Source organism: Trachypithecus francoisi, unplaced genomic scaffold (genome assembly GCF_009764315.1).
Source record: "Trachypithecus francoisi isolate TF-2019V2 unplaced genomic scaffold, Tfra_2.0 Lachesis_group8, whole genome shotgun sequence".
Classification (NCBI taxonomy): Eukaryota; Metazoa; Chordata; class Mammalia; order Primates; family Cercopithecidae; genus Trachypithecus; species Trachypithecus francoisi.
Window position 1 is genome coordinate 4,679,473 of NW_022681473.1, and position 9,110 is coordinate 4,688,582.

Consider the following 9,110-nt stretch of genomic DNA (forward strand, 5'->3'; position numbering starts at 1 on the left):
AATGTCGTTTTTCTTTCAGGTGATGCATTCTGAGCATGAAAGCCCAGGACAGGCGGGAATGCTGTCCCTCTGTCCCCGGATAATGGGCTGCCTTCACTCCCATGGCAAGCACCTGAGTAAGCCTGGAGAATCCGAAAGGAATTGTGAAGTGACACTTTCAGGAAACCCATTCATGGGGAAATGAGTTATTTTTGTTGTCAGACAATGGGGTCAGTCACTCCCCACCCCATTCCTCCACGCTAATCACTCTGGTGTCTTATGCTTTGTGTCTGCGCCCTGCCAGGACATGCCCCAGGTGATATATGCATGTCATCGTTTTTTATATAAAAATATGTGTATACTTTGTCTCCTGTTTATATATACGATGTCCACTGCTACTTTTTCCCCTTATCTTATCATGACCTCTTTCCCACCCAACACACAGTCTTCGTAATTGTCCTTAAAGCTGGGTGATAAGTAGTTCAGAGAGAGGTGGCAGAGCCTGGTAGTCAGGAACATGGCTCCGTGCTGTCAATCCTGGCTCTGCCCCTCAACTGCTGAGCACTGCAGGCAAGTTGCTCCACCTCTCTGTGCCTTCGTTTTCTCATCTCTGGAATGGGGCTATTAAAAGTCCTCACCCCTGGGTTATAAGGATTAAATGAGTCAATATTTATAAAATGCCTAGAAGGACGTGCCATGCATTAGATCCTCATGACCTTAGCTCATGGCTGGGCATGAAATGGGGACACAAAATATTGCTGAATGAATGAGTGAGTGAGTGAATGAATGAATGGACAACACATGTTAGTGGAGGAGACTGGGAGTGGTGACTCAAGCCTGTAATCCCAGCACTTTGAGAGGCTGAGGCAGGCGTTCTTTGGGACGCTGCACTTTGGGAGGCTGAGATTAGGAGTTTGAGACCAACCTGGCCAACACAGTGAAACCCGGTCTCTACTAAAAATACAAAAATTAGCCAGGCCTGGTGGTGCATGCCTGTAATCTCAGCAACTTGGGAGGCTGAGGCAGGAGAATCACCTGAACCTGGGAGGTGGAGGTTGCAGTGAGCTGAGGTCATGCCACTGCACTCCAGCCTGGACAACAAGACTAAAGCTCCATCTCCAAAAAAAAGGGGAGGAGTTATCAGACTGTACTTTGGTCTCACAGATGGCCTAAGGTGGCGATTTCCATAGTGGGCAGACCATGGGCTTGCCTGGAGAATCCTGACAGACATTTGGAGGCCACTGGAGCCTGGGTTACTTATCACAAAGAAGGCAGAGTCCCTTGGTGCTCACACCAAGTGCCTTCCAAGGAGGCAGCCAGGCAGCAGCCTGGGGGAGCCCTACTGCAAGGGAGGTCTCCAGGTGGGCATCAGTGGTCCCCAAGTGGGCACCAGTGGCCTCCAGGTGGGAGTCAGTGGCCTCTATGTGGGTATTGGTGGCCCTAGGTGGGCGTCAGTGGTCCCGGGTGTGTGTAAGAGCCGTGGTGCTGTCTGTCAGACTTCGGTCATACAGTGGACCTCCACTGGCTTGAACACATTCTCCTGAGGCCACCGTAAGAGGGTGGCACCCTGCACAGTCATCCCAGTGGAAGGTTTATAAACACAGATGCTCAGCGGCTCTCAGCGAACTCTTTTGGAAAGGAAAGTAGGCTCTGACATTTTTAGGGCATTTTTGCAAGAGGTCTGTGGTGAGGAAACTCCCCTCCTGGGGCATCTTCCCAGATGGACTGGCACCTCTGGATACATGGGACTCCAGGGTGGGTCCCTGGGGCTCTGGCTTCTGTGGCTTTCCTGTTCTTTCCCCATTCCAGGCGCCAGAGATGGGATTACACATCCCGGGACAAAGATGGACTGTTCCAGTTTCAAGTCTGGGGGTCTGGCCCTTTTAAGGGCATTTTGAGGTGGCATCCTCCTTCTCCTCCTACTCCTCCTCTTCCTTCTGAGTGCTAGACGTCCTCTCTCAGGCTGCTCAGCTCCTCCAGAGCCCACTGCTCATCTAGGAGGGCTGGAAAATGACGCGGGGCTCACACAGCCCCCAACTCATGGTCCCAGGCAGAAAAGGATCCCAGGAAGTTGCAGCTGCTGTACATGGGGGTTTGGGGGAAAGGAAGAGAGGGAAAGGGGGAGACAGAAGGCAGGGAGAGGGAAAGAAAAAGGGGGAAAGATAATATGCTGCGGTGCATGTGGGATCTGCCTCCTGCCCTCTCTGGCACTTCCCAAGTGCACAAACATGAGAGGACAAGAATATTCAGTGCTGCCCTAGTTTGCGTTATGATATTAAATAGAATCCATGCGGCAACCCCCACGGGAGTCACTGAATTAACTGGAGGACAGTGGAGTCCCGCTTTAGCTGTGAAAGGGATGGAGCGGTGGCCTGGGCACTGTCGCACAAAAGTGTCCCCGACGTTTGGCTCCTGGCAGAGCAAACGGCTGAGCAGCCTGTGTGTTAGATGCAGGTGTGTGCTGGCAATGCATGGGGAAAGGTCCGAAGGAATCCGCACTGGAAATTGTCAGGCCCTGCTAGCCTGCTGCACAATGGCTTAATATGAAATATTTATTGTCCACCTCTCCACGCTGGAACTGAAGCCCCACAGGCAGGGACTTTTGTCTGTTTATTCTTGTTGTCGACGTTTCCAAAGCTCCTAGGGCAGACCCTGGCATATAGTAGGAGCTTCAGAAACAGAAACTGAGGCTGGGCACACTGGCTCATGTGAGGCGGGCGGATCACCTGAGGTCGGGAGTTCGAGACCAGCCTGGCCAACATGGTGAAACCCTGTCTCTACTAAAAATACAAAATTTAGCTGGATGTGGTGGCGAGCGCCTGTAACCCCAGCTACTCAGGAGGCTGAGGCAGGAGAACTGCTTGAACCCAGGAGGTGGAGGCTGCATTCAGATCATACCACTGCACTTTAGCCTGGGTGACAAGAGTCAGACTGTCAGAAAGAAAGAAAGAGAGAGAGAGAAACAGTTTCTGAATAAATGGATAAACAGAGAATGTGCACTTTTCATGGTGTATTTCCTGAATAGTTTGTACTTTCCGCAGTGAACATAGCTTACCCTTATATTACAGAAAAAATGGCCTTGGGAGATAGACAACTCCCATGTGTATTCTGTGGCTGGGAAGCCTCCAGGAGGAAGATGGGCAGGTTCTCGGGGGGACAGGGGTTGCTTTGCCCCCTGTCTTTCCCCCTGGCCTTGCTGGCCTCACAAACTCCCTCAGCAGACCTCACAGGGTCTAGAGCCCTGTTGCCTCTTGGCTGCAGGTTCCTGCTCTGAGACTGTGTCCTGGACACCTGGGCGCTGGGCCAAGCACCAGGATTGAGCAGCAAGGACCCTGTGTCTCTCTTTGCTGTGGTGCCAAGTTATAAAAATGTGGCTTTGTCTCAGTAAGAGGGAGAACGCATTTAGAAGTTCATCAACAGCGGTCGGGGTGCAGCAGAGAAAATGACGGTTTCACAGACACATCTGCCCAACCAGTGGGCGGGTGCCTTACTGTGGGGTGAAGTCCAGGCCCAGGCGGCCTGGGGCTTTCTCTTCGGCTTTTCCTCGGCTCTTCAATCTGTCCCTTGGGCCCATCATAGCTGGCAACACTGACCCTCAAGGCTCATGTCCACGGAGTTTCTCTGCGGGACAGAGATGGGGCACCCACCCTTGTGCCTTTCTTCCCCAAATCCATACGCGACTCTGGGGGAGCCACAGAGACGGTCAGACCCTGCCCTGCACCAGGGCTCACAGTCCAGTGAAGCCTGACTCTGGCCATGGCATCAGCCCCCTAGGTGCCACACTATCTCAAGATGTCAGTGGTTTTCTAGGGCATGAGACCAGCAGACTTCGGCCCTCTGTGGGCTCTGCTTTGGGGACAGGCAGACTGTGTAGAGTCTCAGCTTCAGCAAAAGAAGAGAGCTGGGCTGGGGCTGGGAGAGGTAGAGTGATGAGGTTGCCCGGCTCTCCTGGCTGAGTCTGCGTTTGAGGGGTTCCATCAGGGAGAGGAGTAGGGAGGCAGGGAAGGAGAGAGGAAAAGCAAGTCCTGGCTGGTACCTCCTCAGCACAGGCTGCCTGTGCCCCTATGTGTAGGAGCCTCACGCTGCTATTGCTGCACCCATTTTTCAGATGTAGAAACTGAGGTTGGTCCTATCGCTGCCTGGATCCCCATATTTGGGCAGCGGAGGCTCTGGGGAATGTGATAGGGAGGTGAGAGGAAGAGACTGCTCTACGTCTGGAAAAACAACCTCCAGGCTTGCAGAGGTTGGAGCCCGGCTCTTGGAAGAAGACAGAGATGGGACCAAATACTGGTACTGCCAGGTCTCAGTGGGTGACCTGGGGTTTGTGCTGGGGAGGATCATCTGCCATTTCAAATGCCCAACGCTGATCTGGCACAGAATCTAGGACTCATTGATGACTCTAAGACTGTCCTTTCCCTAGGGAATCAGCCAGCCTGGTCAGAAGTGGGCAGGCTCTTGAGAGCCCCCTGCGGGTCTCTGACCCTGGTTTTGAGACTCTAGCTCAAAAGAAGTGGCAAAAACAACTGCCCTGTCCACACCAGGTCAGGGCTGGGCCCTGGCCACTCTGCAGCTTGCAACATGAGGATGCCATTGGGTGCCAAGGTAGGGGGTGCTAGGGAAGGGAGGGTGCCTTTTCTTTAATGCAACAACAGATTTGGCGGGTCACAAGAGACTCTCAATTGTGTGGTCAATAGATATAAAATGTCCAGAACATGGCCGGGTGCAGTGGCTCATGCCTGTAATCCCAACACTTTGGAAGGCCAAGGTGGGCGGATCACCTGAGGCCAGGAGTTCAAGACCAGCCTGGCCAACATGGTGAAACCCCATCTCTACTAAACATACAAAAAAATTAGTTGGGCATGATGACGGGCACCTGTAATCCCAGCTACTTGGGAGCTGAGGCAGGAGAATCACTTGAACCTGGGAGGCGGAGGTTGCAGTGAGTCAAGGTCGTGCCACTGTACTGCAGCCTGGGTGACAGAGTGAGACTCGATCTAAATAAATAAATAAATAGTACAGAACAGGCAAATTCATATAGGCAGAAAGTAGATTCGTGGATGCCAGGAGTTGGAGGGACTGGGGGAAGAGGAGAGTGACTGCTAATGAGTAGAGGGGTTCTGGAGGTGAGGAAAACATTCTGAAGTTGATAGTGGTAATGGTCATACAACTCTATGAATAAAACCTTCTAAATTGCATGCCTTCAAGGGGTGAATTTCATGGTATATAAATCACATTTCAACAAAGCTGCCATAAAAACAAAGAGATTTGCGTCTTGGCCTGGAGGAAAGCTCCCAGTTTCAGCCCTAAGGCAGTGTCCGTGCATGCCCAGCACATACTGGGCAAGGTGGGCAACTCAGCCAGGCTGTCCACCCCAGGCACTGGGCCGGGCACCAGGACTGAGCAGCAAGAACCCCAGGTCTTTCTTTGCTGTAGTGCCAGGTTATGAAAACATGGCTCTGTCTCGATATGAGAAAGGGTATGCTGAAAAGCTCATCAGCAGTGGTAGAGGTGCAGCTAAGAAAATGTCAGTTTCACAAAAGCACCTGTCCAGCCAGCGGTGGGGGCCTTGCCGTGGGGCAAAGTCCAGGCCCAGTGGCCTGGGGCTTTCTCTTCGGCTTTTCCTGGGAGCTCCATTCTAGGGGCCTCATGCTCTCCAAACTCCCTTGTCAGTCCCACACTCGCAGTGGGGGTGGTAGGACGGGACCTTGGACCCTCAGAAGAATTATTTTCTAGTCCTGTTCTGGTCTGGCCAAAGCCTGTGGCCCCAGCACCCTGGGGACAGGTAGGTGCAGGGCCTGCAGGCAGGGAAAGGGTTAAGGCTGCTGCAATGGGGCTGGGAGAGCCATGGCTGTCAGTCTGCAGGCAGGCGTGGGACAGGGTCTGGGCAGGCTCTTTCCCTGGGTGACAGGCAGGTAAGATCAAAAGCTGTTGGGACAAAAGGGACTGAGGTGAATTGTCCTGGCCAAAGGCAGGGCACTCTGGGAGAGCATGCAGCCCCAGCAAGGCCTCAGACATGCACCCCAGAAGAACCCCCACCCTGACAGCAAGCACCACGTGGGGGTCAAAGGTCGGGGTGTTTGGCTTGGATTGTGGTGCCTGCCTTTCACCCAGATCAAGAAAGCCAGAGAGCAGGATAAGAACCTTCCGGATTGGAACTGCCAGGAAAGGCTCCTTTGTGAGCCACGGGTAATGAAAATGTCATTGTGGCTCACAGACATTCTTTACATTTGTGTGCATGTCCCCAAGAGAGACACACGGCACTTCTATATAACCCGGTAACGAGACTCGCCCAGGAACAGCCAAGCCAGCGTTTTCCGCCAGCCTAATGACGGCCCCAATGAGTTCGGCCTTTGTTGCATAATCTGTTGCTAAAAGGATTTAAAATTCAAGAAAGAAAAATGTTAGGGCCAATTAGCTACACTGTGCAGGCCTCGATGTCTATGTGGGCCCCAAGTTCCTCTGTTGAAGTCAAGTGGGGGCTTTGCTTAAGCCTGTCTGCCCATCAGACCCCAAGCTGGACCCAATTGATCTTTCAGGGTCAGATTTTGTTGTGTAACATGGCATGGGAGAGAAGGTCTAGGAGCTCAGGGCGGGGGGCCCAGATAAATCCTTCCCAGTTCACTACTTACACTACTGACACACAGGGAAGAGGAAGGCTTTTATTTCTCCCAAGATGTCAGTGTAAAATACATCTCCAGGCTGGGTGCAGTGGCTTACGTCTGTAATCCCAACACTATGAGGCCAAGACAGGAGGACTGCTTGAGCCCAGAAGTTCAAGATCAGCCTGTGCAACATAGCAAGACCCCATCTCTTAAAAACAATTTGGATTTAGTTTAACAAATAAATAAATAAATATAAAATAAATCTCCAGGGTGGCACCACATTGTTCTAGCATTTCTGCTCACAGGTCTGTGCTGATGACGGCAAAACAGCAGGCCGTGGTGTCAAATTCCACTGGATGTGAATCCAGCCGCACGGTCGGTCCCCACACTATGAGTCCTTGCCTGGGCTTCAGCCTTCACATCCGTTCCTGGGCAGAGTTAACACCAGAGGAGAGAGAGACCACGTACAAAGGGCAGTCCTGGTCGCCTGTAGTCATGTCTGGGCCTTACAGTGAACACCCTGCACACCAACTGGCTTGTTCATCACCAAAGGAATCCCTGCTTGCAGTAAAAATCTAGTCAATAGCAAAATTAGTACCAAAGGCTCAAAGAGAAAAGTTCTTCCTCTCACCTCTTTGTATCCTTACTTCCCAGAGGTGGTCATTCCTACCGCTTCTTGCCTATCTTGAAGAAGGGCCCTGTTTATAAATCACATGTGTGGGCCGGGTGCAGTGGCTCACGCCTATAATCCCAGCAGTTTGGGAGGCTAAGGCGGGTAGATCACCTGAGGTAAGGCGTTCGAGACCAGCCTGACCAACATGGAGAAACCCAGCCTCTACTAAAAACACAAAAATTAGCTGGGCGTGGTGGTGCATGCCTGTAATCCCAGCTGCCTGGGAGACTGAGGCAGGAGAACTGCTCTAATCCGGGAGGTGGAGGTTGTAGTGAGCAGAGATCATACCACTGCACTCCAGACTGGGCAACAGATGGAGACTCTGTCAAAAAAAAAAAAAAAAGAAAGAAAGAAAGAAAGAAAAAAAAATCACATATGTGAATACCAAACAATAGAGGCAAACACTGATCCGGTGTGTCCAGCTCGCTGGACACTGTCACAGCTCTTCACCCGTATAGATTCATGTTGGCCTTCTAAGAACACTGTGGCACATTCCCATATTACAGATGAGGACCTCGAGGCCCAGAGAGGTTACTATGCCCAAGTCCTCACAGGTCATACATGGCAGAATCTGGATTCCAACCCAGCAAGTCATACATGGGAGGGCACTCTGGTTGCTACTGTGTTGTTTCCCTTCCTGGCCGCCCTGAGCACAATTCTGACTGTCTGCTGTCCCTAAAGCTTCATAGTGCATGCTTCTGTGGCCACCGGTCTCCGACAGGAGGGTTCTTTCTGGTCTGAAATCCTGCTGAAGGATGCTGCTTGTGAGTATTTCTTTATAGACTCTGCAAGATAAAGTGTCAGAGTGTCAGGTGTGGCGTTCCTTGAGCAAAAGGCATTGCGATGGACACTGTCACAGTCACAGCCCAGTGTTCCCTGTGATGATGGCCCTGGTTTGCATGCCCCCGCCCCCGCCACCTCTGCAGACAGAGGCTCAAGGCCCGTTCTCGGTCTTTTTAGTTGCCCTGATGGTTTTATCTATTGGATGAACTCATTCAAGTTTGAGAAGTGCCTGGAATTTGCTCTGTGCTTCCAAGCAGTAGTTCTTTTGTGGATGATTTTCTAGTCTATTATTTTTCTGGAGTTTCACCAAATCAAATTTTGCAGAAAGCCTCCGGCATCCTTACTGAAAGGTCTCCAAGTGGGTCATGCCACCCTGCTGGGGGTGAGAGGAGATGAGGCTGCTTGTCCCCGGCTGCCCTCTCCCTCTTTGTCGAGATCTATGTAAGGACCTTTCTCTCTCCATGTTTTCACTCAAATGACGGACATTGTCAGCTCAGGGATGCCACAGAGGTTTCATGCAATCATTCCTGAAGCATCTCAGGGGGACTCTGGGCCAAGCCCTGGGCAGGGGACAGGATGAAAGCAGACCCCACCTGCCTGCTCCAGAGCTCACAGCCGAGGGCCAGGGGTGGCACAGACACCCCTTGATGAGGAAGGTGACTGTGCAGTGCAGGAGGCTGAGAGTCGGGAGGAGGACACTGGCCCAGCCCGGGAGTGCAGTGGCAGGGCAAGGGGATTTAAGGACCGCCCCCCAACCCCGAGGAGAGACTCTCTCAGCTGCATCTGGAAGGACATGAAAAATCTAAACAAGCCAAAGGTTTGGAACAGGAGAGGGAGCAGTAGCTGCAGGCTGTAGTAACAGTCTGTGCAGAGACCCCTGAGTGGGGAGGAGCCGGTGCTCACAGGCAATGTCCAGGTCACAGCAGCTGCTCAAGGCCAAGGGTGGGCCAGGAGGAGCTGGAGGGATGGACAGGGCCCAGACCACACCCACATCCAAGCAAGGAAGATGGACTTCACCCCAGCGATGAGGGGCTGCAGCCCGGCCTCAAAGAACAGAAGGATGCAGCATGCTC